This window comes from Gossypium raimondii, chromosome 5 (assembly GCF_025698545.1).
Source record: "Gossypium raimondii isolate GPD5lz chromosome 5, ASM2569854v1, whole genome shotgun sequence".
Lineage (NCBI taxonomy): Eukaryota > Viridiplantae > Streptophyta > Magnoliopsida > Malvales > Malvaceae > Gossypium > Gossypium raimondii.
In genome coordinates this window covers 38,866,414-38,882,308 of record NC_068569.1, presented here as the reverse complement: position 1 = coordinate 38,882,308, position 15,895 = coordinate 38,866,414, and positions in this window count along the sequence as shown.

Below are 15,895 nucleotides of genomic sequence, written 5' to 3'. Positions count from 1 at the left end.
TAAATACTAACTATTCAATATTAGGACCATTATAAATTCAAAGTGCACCAAAAAATACTAAGGGATCCAAAGTGACATTTAACCAACAAAATTAACCTAAGTAAGTGATTTGAGCAAGTGAGCATCCTTTGGACTGAATATTAAAATTCATCAGCAAGCCTTAAATGGGACGAATTTTATAGAGCCAATACCTAGTGGGCTACATGAAAGCTTAAGAGACCCCATACAAATACCCACTGGACAAGTTATAAGAGCTAGGGATAAAAGACTCGAGGAGGCCCTTATTGGGCTAGCCTAATAAGTTTGGACTGAGTGTGAAAAGTAATACGACCTCAGCCCGGGATGTTTCTACTGAATCCATTAAGCTGCCACAAGGGCCTATAACTAGGTCACGAGCTAAGAACTTTAAAGATTCATTGGCAAGCTATGTGGATCAAGTTTGGGATGAACAAGAAGCCGAATCTATTCGTCATAAAAGGATTAACCCAATAGGCGTCACTTGCAATTTATTGCAAGTTGAACTGAAATTTTAATAAACTCATCTTTAGTTTAATAAATGAGTTGCTGGATATTTATTCAACACATCTTAGTTTAATTAATAAGTGTTTTTCTTTTGTTGAACTTTATTAAGTGTTGCTCTTAATTAATCTAGTTTCTAGAATTATTTATTGAGGCATGAGTTAAGTTTTTTTTTTTGCTTCTTTAATTAACTAGTTGCTGGAATATTAATGCATATGTTTAGTTCATTTACTTAAGTATTTATTCTTGATATGTTTAATTAGTGTTTAATATAATGAGTTCATTTTAATGTGTTTATTGCAGGAGTTTCTTTAGCTCACAACCATTACATTTCAAGGCTGTTACAACTTAATTGAAGTGACTTTTCAAGTGCTATTTGAATACAAAAGAAGAAACTGTTACAAAGGGAGTTTTAATACATCATTTAAGGAGTTTTAAAGAGCATTATATACCCTTTAAAATTCGACAGCAACCCTTTGTTCTACCAGCTGTTTTTTCTATTTCAAAAGAATAAATCAAGCATTCAAAACACCATTAAGGAGCTGGTGTCTATTTGGCTAGCCAAGGGACAATTCAAGAGTCATTTTTCAAGCATTCAAGGACATTCATTCAGCTGAATTGAAGTGAAATTCAATGATGGAGTTTATTGGTTCAAGAATGCCAAGAGACTTGAACTTTATTTCAGCTTTTAATTAGCACATTAAGATGAATGCTTGTGACTATTCGGCTACTCTATTCTAGCACTATAAATAGGTGAAATCAGACTTTGTAATGGAACTTTTTGGATATCTTTGAATGAAACTCTGTTCATTTGGTAAGAAATACTTTTCTCCGATTTTGTACAAAGACTTGGTGGCTTATCTACAAAGCTAGTGGTGTCAACCTGTTCTTTGTTTTATCCTGAACTTATCACTTTAGCAAGTGTGGCGTTCAAACCTTATACCGAGGTTCCTATCTTTCTAGATAGTGGGTTGAGGTTTTGAATGAATTTTCAACCTTTCTCAAATACTTATAAGTGTTGGGTCGACACTTACTAGTGTTGGTTCTTGCTTGTATTTTGAGCCGTTACTTTCCATAATTTTTTTACCATATCCGAGCACATCCAATTTAGCCATTTATGAACTTTGTTGTTTAAAAACCATACTGAGCCTATTTCACCAATTTTACTAACTAACCATCCATCTGTTCCTAACTTCATCGTAAATGATCGGGCAACACAAATACGACTTGACTCATCACCGAGGCAGATCATATCATTTGGTATCAGAGCTAGTTAAAACGTGAAGTACGGACTTACAAAGACAAGCCGGAATAGGTTCGTGAAGTAAAAAAAATTCTAAAAAATAAATTTCAAGTTGTATTCTCAAGTTTTCCATTGTATTTTGAAGTATTGAAAAAAAACAAAAATTCTAAAAAAAAAGTGTTGGAAATTTTATTTTTAGTAATCATCTTTTCTATTCCAGATCCTCAAGGATTGATTTTCTACCCCCATTTCTTCTACCCCAACGCCACACCTAACCCGATTTTATTTTTTTGTTCAGCATACCCTATCCCTCTTCATTATTTTCTTTGTTTCCCAAATTTGTGACCGACCCCTAAGCCACGATTAAGCCTTGGCAAGTCTGCTTACAAAGTCATGAGAAAAGAAGAAGTGGAAAAGGCACGAGAGCGTGAGCACAATAGAGAGGAGGTAAAAGCCAACATAAGAGTGCAAACATGAGTGTGAGTGTTATTAACTACTTTCTTTCCAAGTGAACATAAGGTTTGTTGTGAGGTTTCAATTATTATCTTTCTTCAATTTTGATTTGTTTTAATTTGTTTTTATGTCACAAAATTTTGATCGAAATATAGAGGAGCGACAAGAACGACAACCCATTCGAAATGTTCCGGATCTTAATCTTCAAGCTATGCTACGAGAGGTGGAGCGAATCTTTGACCGGAAGCTCAAACCTATACAAGATAGGTTGGACTTAGTTGAAAAGAGAGCACGTCAGAGATGGACACCTCAAAGTCCCCTTAGAAATCGTGGCCGACAGTAATTTAACGAAGATGATCCGTTTGATCCTTGTGAGGCTGAAAGTAACCAAGGGTCCAATGTGAGTGTTCAACGAAGGGAACATCAGAATCATGGCCAAAGAGATCGAAAATGAGAAGATAGTGATCACAAGAATATAAAGCTGTCAATACCTCCCTTCTAAGGTAAATCCGACCCTGAGACGTACCTAGAGTGGGAGAAAAAGATTGAATTAGTATTCGATTGCCATAACTATTCCGAGAATAAGAAGGTCAAACTAGCCGTAATCGAGTTTTCTAATTACGTGATGATCTGGTGGGATTAATTCACCACTAGTCGAAGGCGTAACGGAGAAAGGCCTATTACTACTTGGGTTGAGATGAAAGCGGCAATGCGACGGTGATTCATTCCTTCGTTTTATCATCAGAAACTTCATCAGAAACTCTAAAGTCTTACTCAAGGAGCTAAGAGTGTAGAAGATTATTACAAGGAGATGGAGGTGGCGATGATTCGTGCAGATGTGCAAGAAGACCGTGAGGCAACGATGGCTCGTTTTCTAGTTGGTCTCAATTGTGATATTGCTAATGTCATCGAACTTCAACATTACATCGAGGTGATGGACATGGTACACATGGCCATCAAAGTGGAAAAATAAATAAAGCGAAAAGGTGCTACCCGAGGCTATTCCACTACAAATCCTTTAATATGGGGACAAGGCGTTAGCAAAAGTTTTCCATCAAACCGAGTGAAGGAGTCCATGGTGTTGCCCAAAACAAAGTCTTTGGCTAAATCAAGCAAAGGTAAAGCCATTGAGAGTTCATCCAACCGTTCAAGAGATATCAAATGCTTTAAATGTTTGGGAAGAGGATATATCGTGAGTCAATGTCCAAACTAGAACACTATGGTATTGCGTGCCGATGGTGAAATTGAAACGGAGGTTGAAGAGGAAGATGAGGCCGAATTAAATTTCGACGAAGAAGAGGAATTGGAACACCCTTTAGAAGGAGAGCTGCTTGTAGTCAAACGAAGTTTAAGCCTTCAAGGAGTGGAGAATGAGCAACAACGAGAGAATATTTTCCATTCGAGATGCCAAATCTAAGGAAATATTTGTAGTATTATCATAGATGGTGGAAGTTGCATGAATGTGGCAAATACTTTCATGGTGGAGAAGTTACGACTGCCGACCACCAAACATCCGAGCCTGTACAAGCTTCAATGGCTCAACGATGGTGGTGAGCTTAAAGTCATGAAACAAGTCCTTGTTTCTTTTAGAATTGGAAAGTATTCTGATGAAGTTTTATGTGACATGGTGCCAATGCATGCGGGCCATTTGCTGCTAGGATGACTATGGCAGCTCAACCGGAGAGTGGCTCATGATGGCTATACCAATAGGTATACCTTCAAGCATGGTGGGAAGAATGTGACACTTACACCATTAACCCCGAAGCAAGTATATGAGGACCAACTCAAACTCAAAACTTCTATAGCACAAATGCAAGAAAAAGAAAAAAAGAGTGCAAGTGGAAAAGAAAAGAAAAATGAGAGAGCTAGAGGTAAAATTTTAAAAGAACATGAAAAGGAAGCAAGAGAAGAAAAAAATAGAGAAAAAAATGAGAAAATAAGTGTGTTTGCAAGAGCGAGTGATGTTCGGAGAGCATTAACTTTGAGGCAACCTGTATTTGTACTCATGTACAAATAAATTTTGTTAAACACTAATGAGTTACCCGAAGATCTACCTTCTTCTATGTTGTCTCTTTTACAGGAATTCGAGGATGTTTTCCTGGATGAAATGCCTAGTGGATTGCCTCCTATTCGAGGCATCGAGCACCAAATTGACCTAGTGCCTGGAGCCGCACTTCCTAATCAGCCTGCTTATCGAAGCAACTTGGAAGAAACCAAGGAGTTGCAAAAGTAAGTTGCTGAACTTATGGATAAGGGTTACATCTGAGAAAGTCTCAGTCCTTGCGCGGTGCCGGTTCTACTTGTGCCCAAAAAGGATAGTTCATGGCAAATGTGTGTTGATTTCCATGCTATCAACAAAATCATCGTCAAATATAGACATCCTATTCCTCGACTCGATGATATGCTCGACGAATTGAGTGGTGCCAAAATATTCACGAAAATTAATCTTAGGAGTGGCTACCATCAAATCCGTATACGAGAAGGTGATGAATGGAAGACTGCCTTCAAGACCAAACATGGTTTGTACGAATGGTTGGTAATGCCATTTGCTCTTACAAGTGCTCCTAGTACTTTTATGCGATTAATGAACCATGTGTTACGTGCTTATATTGGAAAATTTTGTGTAGTATATTTTGATGATATCTTGATATACAGCAAGTCATTGGAAGAACACGTTCAACATTTGTGAGCGGTGTTAGAAACGTTGCGACAAGAGGTACTCTATGCAAATTTTAAAAAAAATGTTCATTTTACACTAACAAAATTGTGTTCTTAGGTTTTGTAGTGAGTTCTGAAGGATTGGAAGTTGATCAAGAGAAAGTTCGAGCGATTAAAGAATGACCTCGCCCTACTAGCATTAGCCAAGTCCGAAGCTTTCATGGGCTAGCTAGTTTTTACCGATGTTTCGTACCTAATTTTAGTACAATTGTTGCACCATTGACAAGTGTTATTAAGAAACATTCAGCATTTTATTGGACAGATGAGCTAGAAAATTCATTTAATAAAATTAAACAATATCTTGTCCAAACACTTTTATTAGCACTTCCTAATTTTACTAAAACCTTTGAAATTCAATGTGATGCTTCAGATGTAGGAATTGTGGCCGTGCTAACCCAAAATGGAAAATCGGTGGTGTATTTTAGTGAGAAGATAAGTGGGGCTATTCTCAATTATCCCGTGTATGATAAGGAAATGTATGCCTTAATTCGATCCCTTGAGACGTGGCAACATTACTTGTGGTCAAAAGAGTTTGTGATTCACTTCGACCACAAAGCTTTAAAGTATATCAATGGTCAACATAAGCTAAACAAGCGCCATGCAAAGTGGATTTAATATCTTGAATCCTTTCCATATGTCATCAAGTATAAGAAAGGTAAAGAAAATATAGTTACTGATGCCCTATCAAGGAGGTACACTTTATTGTCTTACCTTGATTATAAGCTACTTGGGTTTTCTTATTTGAAAGAATTGTATGTTGCTGATGATGACTTTGGTAATATCTTTGCTGCTTGTGAGAATGGATCTTTTGAGAAGTTTTATAGGTACGAGGGATTCTTTTTTAAGGAAGGCAAGTTATGCATACCATAAGGCTCGATCTGAGAATTGCTTACGCAAGAGGCGCATAGTGGAGGTCTCATGGGGCACTTTGGTATAAGTAAGACACTATCAACTTTACAAGAACATTTTTATTGGTCAAGAATGCGAAGAGATGTTGCACGTGTTTGTGAGCGTTGTGTGACATGAAAACGAGCCAAGTCCAAAATTCAACCACATGGTTTGTATATGTCACTGCCCATACATGAATTCCCTTGGACAGATGTATCCATGGACTATGTCCTTGGGTTACCAAGAACAAAAAATGGGAAAGGACTCTATATATGTAGTAGTTGATAGATTTTCGAAAATGTCCCACTTTATTGCATGTACCAAGAATGATGACACTGTTCATGTAGCTAATCTCTTATTTAGGGAAGTTGTTCATTTACATGGAATCCCAAGAACGATTGTATTCGATTGTGATGCAAAGTTTTTGAGCCATTTTTGGAGATCATTGTGGGGAAAGCTTGGAACGAAGCTGTTATTTTCGGCTACTTGTCATCCACAAACGGATGGACAAACAAAGGTGGTAAATCGAGTATTGACTACTTTATTGCATGCCATCGTCCATAAAAATTTAAATCCGTGGGAAGAATGTTTACCTCACATCGAATTTGCTTACAATCATTCTATCCACTCTGCCACTAAATTTTCTCCTTTTGAAGTAGTTTATGGCTTTAATCCATTAACTCACCTTGATTTATTGTCATTGCCTAATGATCAATTTGTACATGCAGATGCCAAGAAAAAGGCCGACTACGTCAAGGAGCTCCATCAAAAAGTGCGAGCTAACATTGAAGCCTGAACCGAAAGCTATGTTCAAAGAGTGAACAAAGGAAGAAAACGAGTTATTTTTAAACCAGGTGATTGGGACTGGGTTCATATGAGGAAAGAACGATTTCTATCCCAACGACAATAGAAGCTGTTACCACGAGGAGATGGTCCATTCCAAGTTATTGAACAGATCAATGAAAATTCATATCGACTTGACTTACCGGGTGAATATAACATTAGTGCAAGTTTTAATATTGCTGATTTGTCTCCTTTTGGTACAGGTTCTGACTTGAGGACAAGTCACCTTCAAGAGGGGGAATGATACGACCTCAGCCTGGGATGTTTCTACTGAATCCATTAAGTTCCCACAAGGGCCTATAACTAGGTCATGAGCTAAGAAATTTAAAGATGCATTGGCAAGCTATATGGATCGAGTTTGGGATGAACAAGAAGCCGGATCTATTCTTCATAAAAGGATTAACCCAATAGGCGTCACTTGTAATTTATTGCAAGTTGAACTAAAATTTTAATAAACTCATCTTTAGTTTAATAAATGAGTTGCTGGATATTTATTCAACTCATCTTAGTTTAATTAATAAGTGTTTTTCTTTTGTTGAACTTTATTAAGTGTTGCTCTTAATTAATCTAGTTTCTAGAATTATTTATTGAGGCATGAGTTAAGTTTATTTATTCTTGCTTCTTTAATTAACTAGTTCTTGGAATAATTAATGCATATGTTTAGTTCATTTACTTAAGTATTTATTCTTGATATGTTTAATTAGTGTTTAATATGCTTAATGAGTTCATTTTAATGTGTTTATTGTAGGAGTTTCTTCAGCTCACAACCGTTACATTTCAAGGCTGTTACAACTTAATTGAAGTGACTTTTCAAGTACTATCTGAATACAAAAGAAGAAGCTGTTACAAAAGGGGTTTTATACATCATTTAAGGAGTTTTAAAGAGCATTATATACCCTTTAAAATTTGACAGAAACCCTTACTTCTACTAGCTGTTTTTGCTATTTCAAAAGAATAAATCAAGAATTCAAAACACCATTAAGGAGCTGGTGTCTATTTGGCTAGCCAAGGGACAATTCAAGAGTCATCTTTCAAGCATTCAAGGACATTCATTCAGCTGAATTGAAGTGAAATTCAATGATGGAGTTAATTGGTTCAAGAATGCCAAGAAACTTGAACTTTATTTTAGCTTTTAATTAGCACATTAAGATGAATGCTTGTGACTATTTGGCTACTCTATTCTAGCACTATAAATAGGTGAAATCAGACTTTGTAATGGAAATTTTTGGGGATCTTTGAATGAAACTCTATTCATTTGGTAAGAAATACTTTTCTCCGATTTTGTACACAGACTTGTTGGCTTACCTACAAAGCTAGTGGCGTCAAACTGTTCGTTGTTTTATCCTGAACTTATCACTTTAGCAAGTGTGGCGTTCAAACCCTATACCGAGGTTCCTATCTTTTTAGATAGTGGGTCGAGGTTTTGAATAAATTTTCAACCTTTCTGAAATACTTATAAGTGTTGGTTTGACACTTACTAGTGTTGGTTTGACACATCCAATTTATCCATTTATGAACTTTGTTGTTTAAAAACCATATTGAGCCTATTTCACCAATTTTACTAACTAACCATCCATATGTTCCAAACTTCATCGTAAACGATCGGGCAACACAAATACGACTCGACTCATCATCGAGGCGGATCGTATCAAAAAGTTCCTCCCAATTTTGGTTCCATCAAGGACTAAAGTCACTCCAACATCCGAGAAGTACATCCCCATTGCTGGCCACACATGGAGCATGCATGCATGGTCAAATGGTCATCTGCAATTACATTGTATGAATGTTCAAATGAAATGCACATGGTACATTGAATAAACGACAAGGAGGGGAACATGTACATTCATGAAAGACTTTCCATCAACCCAAAATATGGCATAGACTACTAATGGAGGATGGATGTGACTCTTCGACAATTAATTGGATACTAGCTAGATTTATGGATTGGTTTGGTTCACGTAACCTACTAATGGCTGAATTGCCCATTCCCATTCTCGTGGGATTTGATCCAAGTATAAACATTAGGCCTTCTGATGCGAACTCGCTTACAAGATGTAATTGAGTCATTTGATTGCCCGATCGAAAATTAAGTAGTTCTCGTTTTAGTTTAACAAAAGGGTAAATTTAAGAAGATAGTTTAAATAGGCAGCAAATAAAATAAAGATAGTTTGATGGAAAAAGGTGGATAAAAGAGAACTTAAAACAAGAAAGAACCCTTAATAGCAATTAAGGACCCAAATCTTATAAGTTTTAAGATGAAAAATGTGAATAGCTAGATAGGACCGTGACCCACTATCTAGCAAGATAGGAACCAACGGTATAAGATTGAACGCCACACTCGGAAGAGTGATAAGTTCAGGAAAGAAACAAGGTTGATGCCATTAGCTTAGCTAGATAAGTCAAGTTGAATCTCAAAGAAAATCGAGAGTGAATAACTCACAAATTTATATTTTATATGTCAAAAGTTGTATCCAAAGTTTACAAAAGAAAACTTATTTATAGGTTGAATTATGTCCAGCCAAATAGACAAACAACAAAGGCAAATAATTAAGCTAAGTTAAATGTCCAGCTAAAAACAATGTACTTGGTGAAATGGAAGTGTTGATCGGTCTTAATTCATGGCTTGATAGATGAGCTGAATGTAACTTGATTCGGTGAATAGATTTGATGTTTGTAGGTGCACCGAATGGAAGTTTACTAATGAATGAACTTGTGGGTAGTTGAAGGTGTGAACATTTAGTTTTGCAGGTGTGAACAACAAGAATCGAATGAACACTTGAAAATGTAGCTGACCAGCTCATAATCTTTGGCAAGAGTTCATGAATAATTCGATTGAAGAAATGCACCAAGCAACCCAAGGTACGTGCACAATCGGGTGCATGAATCCTTCATTAATTAGCTACAATGTATCAACTTGATACATGTATGTTTAGCTGAAGGAATAGTGCTCTTCGTATATGCATAGACGAATACATCCTTCCATATTAACTAGCTTCGATAGACCTAGAAGATACATGTATGTTCAGCTAATGATCAGCTCCCAACGTTCATGCATATTCAGGTTCATGTGCCATATTGAATGAGCTTCAGTAAATTGACATTATGCATGAATTTGTCCAGCCGAATACTTTAAAATCCTGCTAAGACAAAGTAAACATTTGATTAAAGCAATCATCAAGACAAATTAATCACACAAATAATTATGTAAAGGCCTTAGACACAATTAAGAAATTAACTTACTAACTTATTAAATCTGTCCTAAAACTAAACATAATTAATAAACAAACAAAGACATGAATTAAATATGTAACATGCTTAGGACACATTTAAAGCCGAATAACATTGACATAATTAATAGTTTTTAGTCATAAAAAATCATCAGGCATTTAATTAAAGCTGTAGAAAAACTAGAACTTAATTAAGCAAACTAAATAGTTAAAATGTCTAAATCTTAGTAGCTGGGCTAGCTAGCTAAATCGAATTCAGCCTTAATTAAATTGAAGATATCCCTTGTAGAATCGTCCAACACTTCATTTTGCACTTAGGACCCTCGAGTTTGGGCCAATTCTGATGCCGTCGAATTGTATCGTAACATGATACAGCCGAGATCGCATCACTTTAGGCTTATGTAAAAGGCTAATACATTAAGAGTTATCTCTTTGGTTCTTTTGAGAACTTTATCTAAACTTATCAAGAAATATTTCTTATAGTGTTTACCCCCTCCAGTATTATCACTCACTTTCTACTTATCTTGAGTGTGGCAACTACCTTATGCCTTCGATTATTATCTTTCTAGATAATGGGTCGAGGTCCTTCTTATACCATTGGTTTGTAACTTGTTATAGAGATTAGGTCAAGTTTCGTATACCTTTGGTTTGTTTCTTGATATAGTTATTGGGTCAATGTCCTTTTTATTTATTTATTTTTAACTTGTTTTAGATGATCGTGCAACAAATGGTGCTCCAATAATTCGAGTTGGGGTTTCGTTGTTCTTTTTTAGGTTCAACACGATTAGAGGATCATATCATTTGGTATCAAAGCTTTGGAGTTTAGCTTAGGTTTTATCGATCTTTACTTTTCATTGCTAAAAGATAAGAAGAAGAATTCGAAGTTAAGAAAAACGGTTCAATTATATATATATAAATCAAAGTTGAAAAGTCTTGATTGACATATTCTTTTGATTTGCTAAATTTTTTCATCTCCAACTGTGTTATCTCATCTTGAAATCTTCTTTACTCCTTAGTTCCTTTCAAAATTGTTTGCCAAACCATTCCTTTTGCTAGAAGAGAAAATCTTGTTTGGGTTCAAACAAAGTTTGATAAAGAACTACAAGAGAAAACTACAAAAGGTAAAAAGTCAAGTGTGAGTGAGAACAAAGAAAAGGTATAAGCCTAAGTTGAGTGAAACACGAGAGTGAGTGTTTTCGTGAAAATTGAGAGAAACACGTGAGGGAGTGAAGTGAGGTAAACTAATTTGTTTTCTTTGTAAAAAAGAAATATTGTCATGAGATCTTTTTATTATGAGGAAAGCCCTAAGTGTGCAAGCCAAAGATGAAGACCTTCAACAAAAAACCTATTCTATACACGATGTCACATTAACAACTAGGTTTGCAGCTTGATCATTGATGGGGGAAGCTATACCAACATAGCGAGCACTACCATGGTGGAGAAATTGAACTTGCATATGTTGAAACATCATCAACCATACAAGCTTCAATGGTTGAACGATTATGGAGAAGTTAAGGTCACCAAGCAAGTAGTGGTTACATTCTCTATTGGAAAATACATAGATGAGATTCTATGCAACATGGTACCCATGCAAGCCAGACACATCCTCTTGGGAAGGCCATGACAATTTTATTGATGTGCCATTTATGATGGTCATTCCACCCGCTATTCTTTCAAATTCCATAAGAAGACCATCATTCTGGTGTCTTTAACTCCAAAGCAAATATTCGGATATCAAACAAGGTTAAAGAAAGAGAGTGAGAATGAAAAAAATAATAGAGTTTGAGAGAAAAGAAAAAGAAAGAGAACAGAAAGGAAAAGGAAAAGGAAAAAGAAAAAGAAAAAGAAAAAAAGAAGAAAAATATTGTTGAAATAAAAGAAAATAGAGGGAAAAATTGAACTTCTTTGCAAATGGGAGAGAGATCAAAAGAGCCTTGGTGATACGAGTCACAAAGGCCTTAGATGCGTACACGAAAGAAAGAGAAAATCAAGATTCACTTTCTTGTTTTCAAGAAAATCAAGAAATCGAATCTTGGCCCAATTTTGCTGTTTGGAGCGATTTCAAGAATCAAGAAAATCAAAATTTCAAATCTTGGAAATCTTGGTCCAAGAAACCGAATCTTGCAGCCAAAGCGCATTGGATCTCCGTTACGAGCATCAACGAGCCAATTTCGGTAGGAGATGGACTACAAGCCCCAGTTCTTGAGGGCAAGGCCTAATAAGAGGATTCCAAGCCCAACCAAGAAGTCAAACCATACTTAGTTGAAAATCAGGCCAAATTGTTAAAGTGACCCAATTTGTAAAAATTTTAATTGTTTAATTTAATTTTTAGACTTTAGGAGTATTATATGTAAAACTTCGGCCCAAGCAGCCCATTAGAATGCCTTGGCCGAATTTCCCTCTTAAATTTGCTAATTAGGTTTTTTTTAAGAATTCCTAATGAGATTAGGAAATAGGCATGGCTGGCCACCATTGTTAGATACATTACAATTACATTGAAAATTTCAGATTTGCTTTGAGTGAAAATTCACTTCTCTTTGAGTTCTTCAAGAATTTTCTCTTGAGTTTTCGTTAGAAGTAGTTTTAACAATGTTTTTGATTGTGGGAGCCATCTTCAGCCTTCTTCTTGCCATTGTTCTTCATTGGAGGGGAGATTAGAGCCGTTTGAAGGGAGTTGTGAAATCTTTATCGATTTCAAGGCTTCTTAGGACTTTTCTTTATTCTTTTGCTGTTCATTCTTCTTTATTAAATTCTGCTTATGCGATTTTGTTGAATAATTTGGGATTAATTGTTCTTGTTTCATTTCAGCCATTCCAAACTTCAAGATCTGATTTGGCACTTCCTTGGACATAAAGAAACGTTTTTGATTCACAAAAATCCCCATTTTCTTGCCGTCCAATCCCTAGAACTAGTGTCCATTGATTTCGCAATCTGTTTTTAATTTAGTTGCTGTTTTGTGTTCTTTGATAGTTTCGGCTGATTGGAAGTTAATCTTGGGGCTTAAATTTGTGTTCTTGGCTTCCAAGAGCATCTATTCATAAGTTTTTTGATTCTTGGCCGTTCTTTATGGATTTGGGGATTTTTAGTTTCCAGATCTAATTGATTCTAATTAAGTTTTGCTGTTTCGTTTCAGATCCAAACGTTTAGAGTTTTTCGTAGGAGTTTCCCGTGACTTGGCAACTCGATCTTGGTCCACGTGCAACCCTCTGTCATTTGGTATCAGATTTTGGGCGTTTTGGGTGTTCTTGGTTGATTTCTAAACGAATCTCTTTTTTTTTAAACAACAAACAACAGTTTTACCCAGAAAATTTTTTGGAAAAAAAATTATTCGAGTGGGTAAACGTTTTCCGATTGATTTGATATTTTACATACATTTTTTTGGCACTTTCATTGAATATTAAAAAAATATTTCCCACAAAAAAAGTCAGTCGAAAAATTCAAAAAAATTGAAAAATATGAAATCCAATAAAAATTTAAAAAAAGATTCAGCGGGTTGAGTTTGGTGCCCAAACTTTCCAGATCAAAAATTCAATATTTAAGGACATTCCAGTTTTAATTTCGTGATTTTTTGAGATCGGGAACACCTCAAACTAAGTTGTCAAGTTACTCCGTAGTTTTTCGGGTTTTTGGATTTCAACAATTTTTATTGATTCTTAGCTATAGGTTTTCATTTGTTTTTCCTTTATTCTCCCTTTACACTATGTAACACCTTCTTGTTTCTTGTGTTAGTAGGACTTTAAGGTGTGCACAATTCTTCCTAGGTGGGACACAAATCAATTGGTGTCTCGTCAGTTTTTGGCATCCTAGGGCAATTAGGATTCTTTGGTAGTTTCGGTTCATACAGTTTCTAATTGGTTGGTATAGACTCTACTAAAGAACTCACAAGACTGAATTCTAACTCATTAAGAATTTGATTTTTCTTTTTGAGTGACTAACGCTGAGGTTTGCTAATTTTTCTTTTGAGTGTTGAGTATTTATTTTACAGGTATTTCAAAAAAAGAGAGAAAAAAATAAGATGGTAGTCTGCCGCACCCTTAACATCCAAATGGGAGACGATTGTGATAACCAAAGGACCAATATTTTCCATTCTAGGTGTTTTATAAAAGGTAACTTATGTTCACTTATTATTGATAGTGGGAGTTGTTCGAATGTAGTTAGCATCTATTTGGTGGATTCCTTAAAGTTACCTTGTATTGAGCACCCTAAGTCGTATCACCTTCAGTGGCTTAATGAATGCTCAGAAGTTAAAGTTACAAAACAGTCCTTGATCACTTTTAAGCTTGGGAATTACGAGGATGAGGTATGGTGTGATGTGGTCCCAATGCATGCGGCACACTTGCTCCTTGGACGGCCTTGGCAATTTGATCGTGATGTTACACACCAAGGCAAGCTTAATAGATACTCTCTTGTGTTTAAAGGCCGAAAATTCACTCTTGCTCTTTTAAATCCCAGTGATGTATATAAAGATCAATTAAAAATGATGAAATTTTGTGAGGGGGTGAGGGAGAAAGGACAAATAAAAAAGACAGAGAGAAAAGAGGCTAGTAGTGAAAAAAGTCAAAATTTAAATGGCCCAAAGGTGAGTGAATCCGCAAGCGGTAAAAATAGAGTAAAAAATTTAATTGCAACAAAAAAAAGATGTGCAGAGAGACCTATTCAATGAATAGCCTTGTATCCTTGTGAGGTTTAATTATTTATCTCTATCTAACATTAATGAAAATTTGCCTAATGTGTTTCAATGTTTTTTGCAGGATTATGAGGATGTTTTTAGTGAAGCCCCTAAAGGTTTACCACCTTTGCGTGGGATAGAACACTTCCATTGGCCACATATGAAAGATAACTTCCAACTTCAATACCTTTCCGATGAAAGACGCTTTCATACGATCAACATAGGCAAAGATGAAATCACACTACATGAGCCCGAAGGTAAGTGAGGTAAGGAAATTTTATCAACCAAGTCCCGTGCAAATTTGAAAATTATTGATAAAACTTTTGGTGACTTAATTCTTAAAAGATCCCCTCATTTTGATTCGATTAATTGTTATTTTTTGATTGTGGTTGATAAAGTCGTTACGAAAGGAAGCGTGAGTTGTTATTCTCTTGATTTGCCTTGTGTAAAATCCGTGAATTTGTGCAAATCTGTTTTGGTGAATAAGGTAACGAAATTTGCCAAATTTGTTTTCAATTTATATTCGTGCCTTAAACAGTTTAGGTGGTTGTACATGAAGTTTGAGTTCCATTTGACAAAGGTTCAACAACAGAGCTTTGACTACACTATGCCCCCGATGAGCGAAGGTTTGTATTAAATGAAAAAGGTAAAATCGACCCTTCTTCTTCTGCTTATAAAGGTAAGATGCTTGAAACTTTTGAAACACTTTTGTACTCCTCGGATAGTGACAAAAATCGTGTTGATGATTTACTTTTTGTAAAACACTTAGATCGAAACGTGCTTTACTGTCCTATTTTATTTAGTGATGATCTATCTGTTTTGATGGTTGATAAAAAGATTCTTGTTTTTGATAATGCATGTGTGAGTGAATCTATAGACCGTCGATTACTGCATGGTATGATTGTGCAACTCTGTGAACCGTGTGAACCTTTTCAAATACCTACTTGTGATGATTACGTTTACCATTTGATTAATTACTCGTGATTTATTCATGGTTTGTGGAAACAATTTGAGATGATTGAATGCCTTAAAACATGTCCATCTTTGTTTCGAATATTTGACGAGGCATTGGCGAGTAAATTAGCTTGTTTGCATGGTAATCTGAATCTGTCCATTTGCATGCGTTATACTTGTTTTGTTATGCTTATGTTTGGACTACAAGTTCTACTTTCAATGTGGTTGACTTATCTCCATTTGATTTTTTAGATTTGAGGACGGATCTTTTTGAGGAAGGGGGGAATGATACGAGTCACAAAGGCCTTAGATGTATACACAAAAGAAAGAGAAAATCAAGATTCACTTTCTTGTATTCAAGAAAATCAAGAAATCGAATCT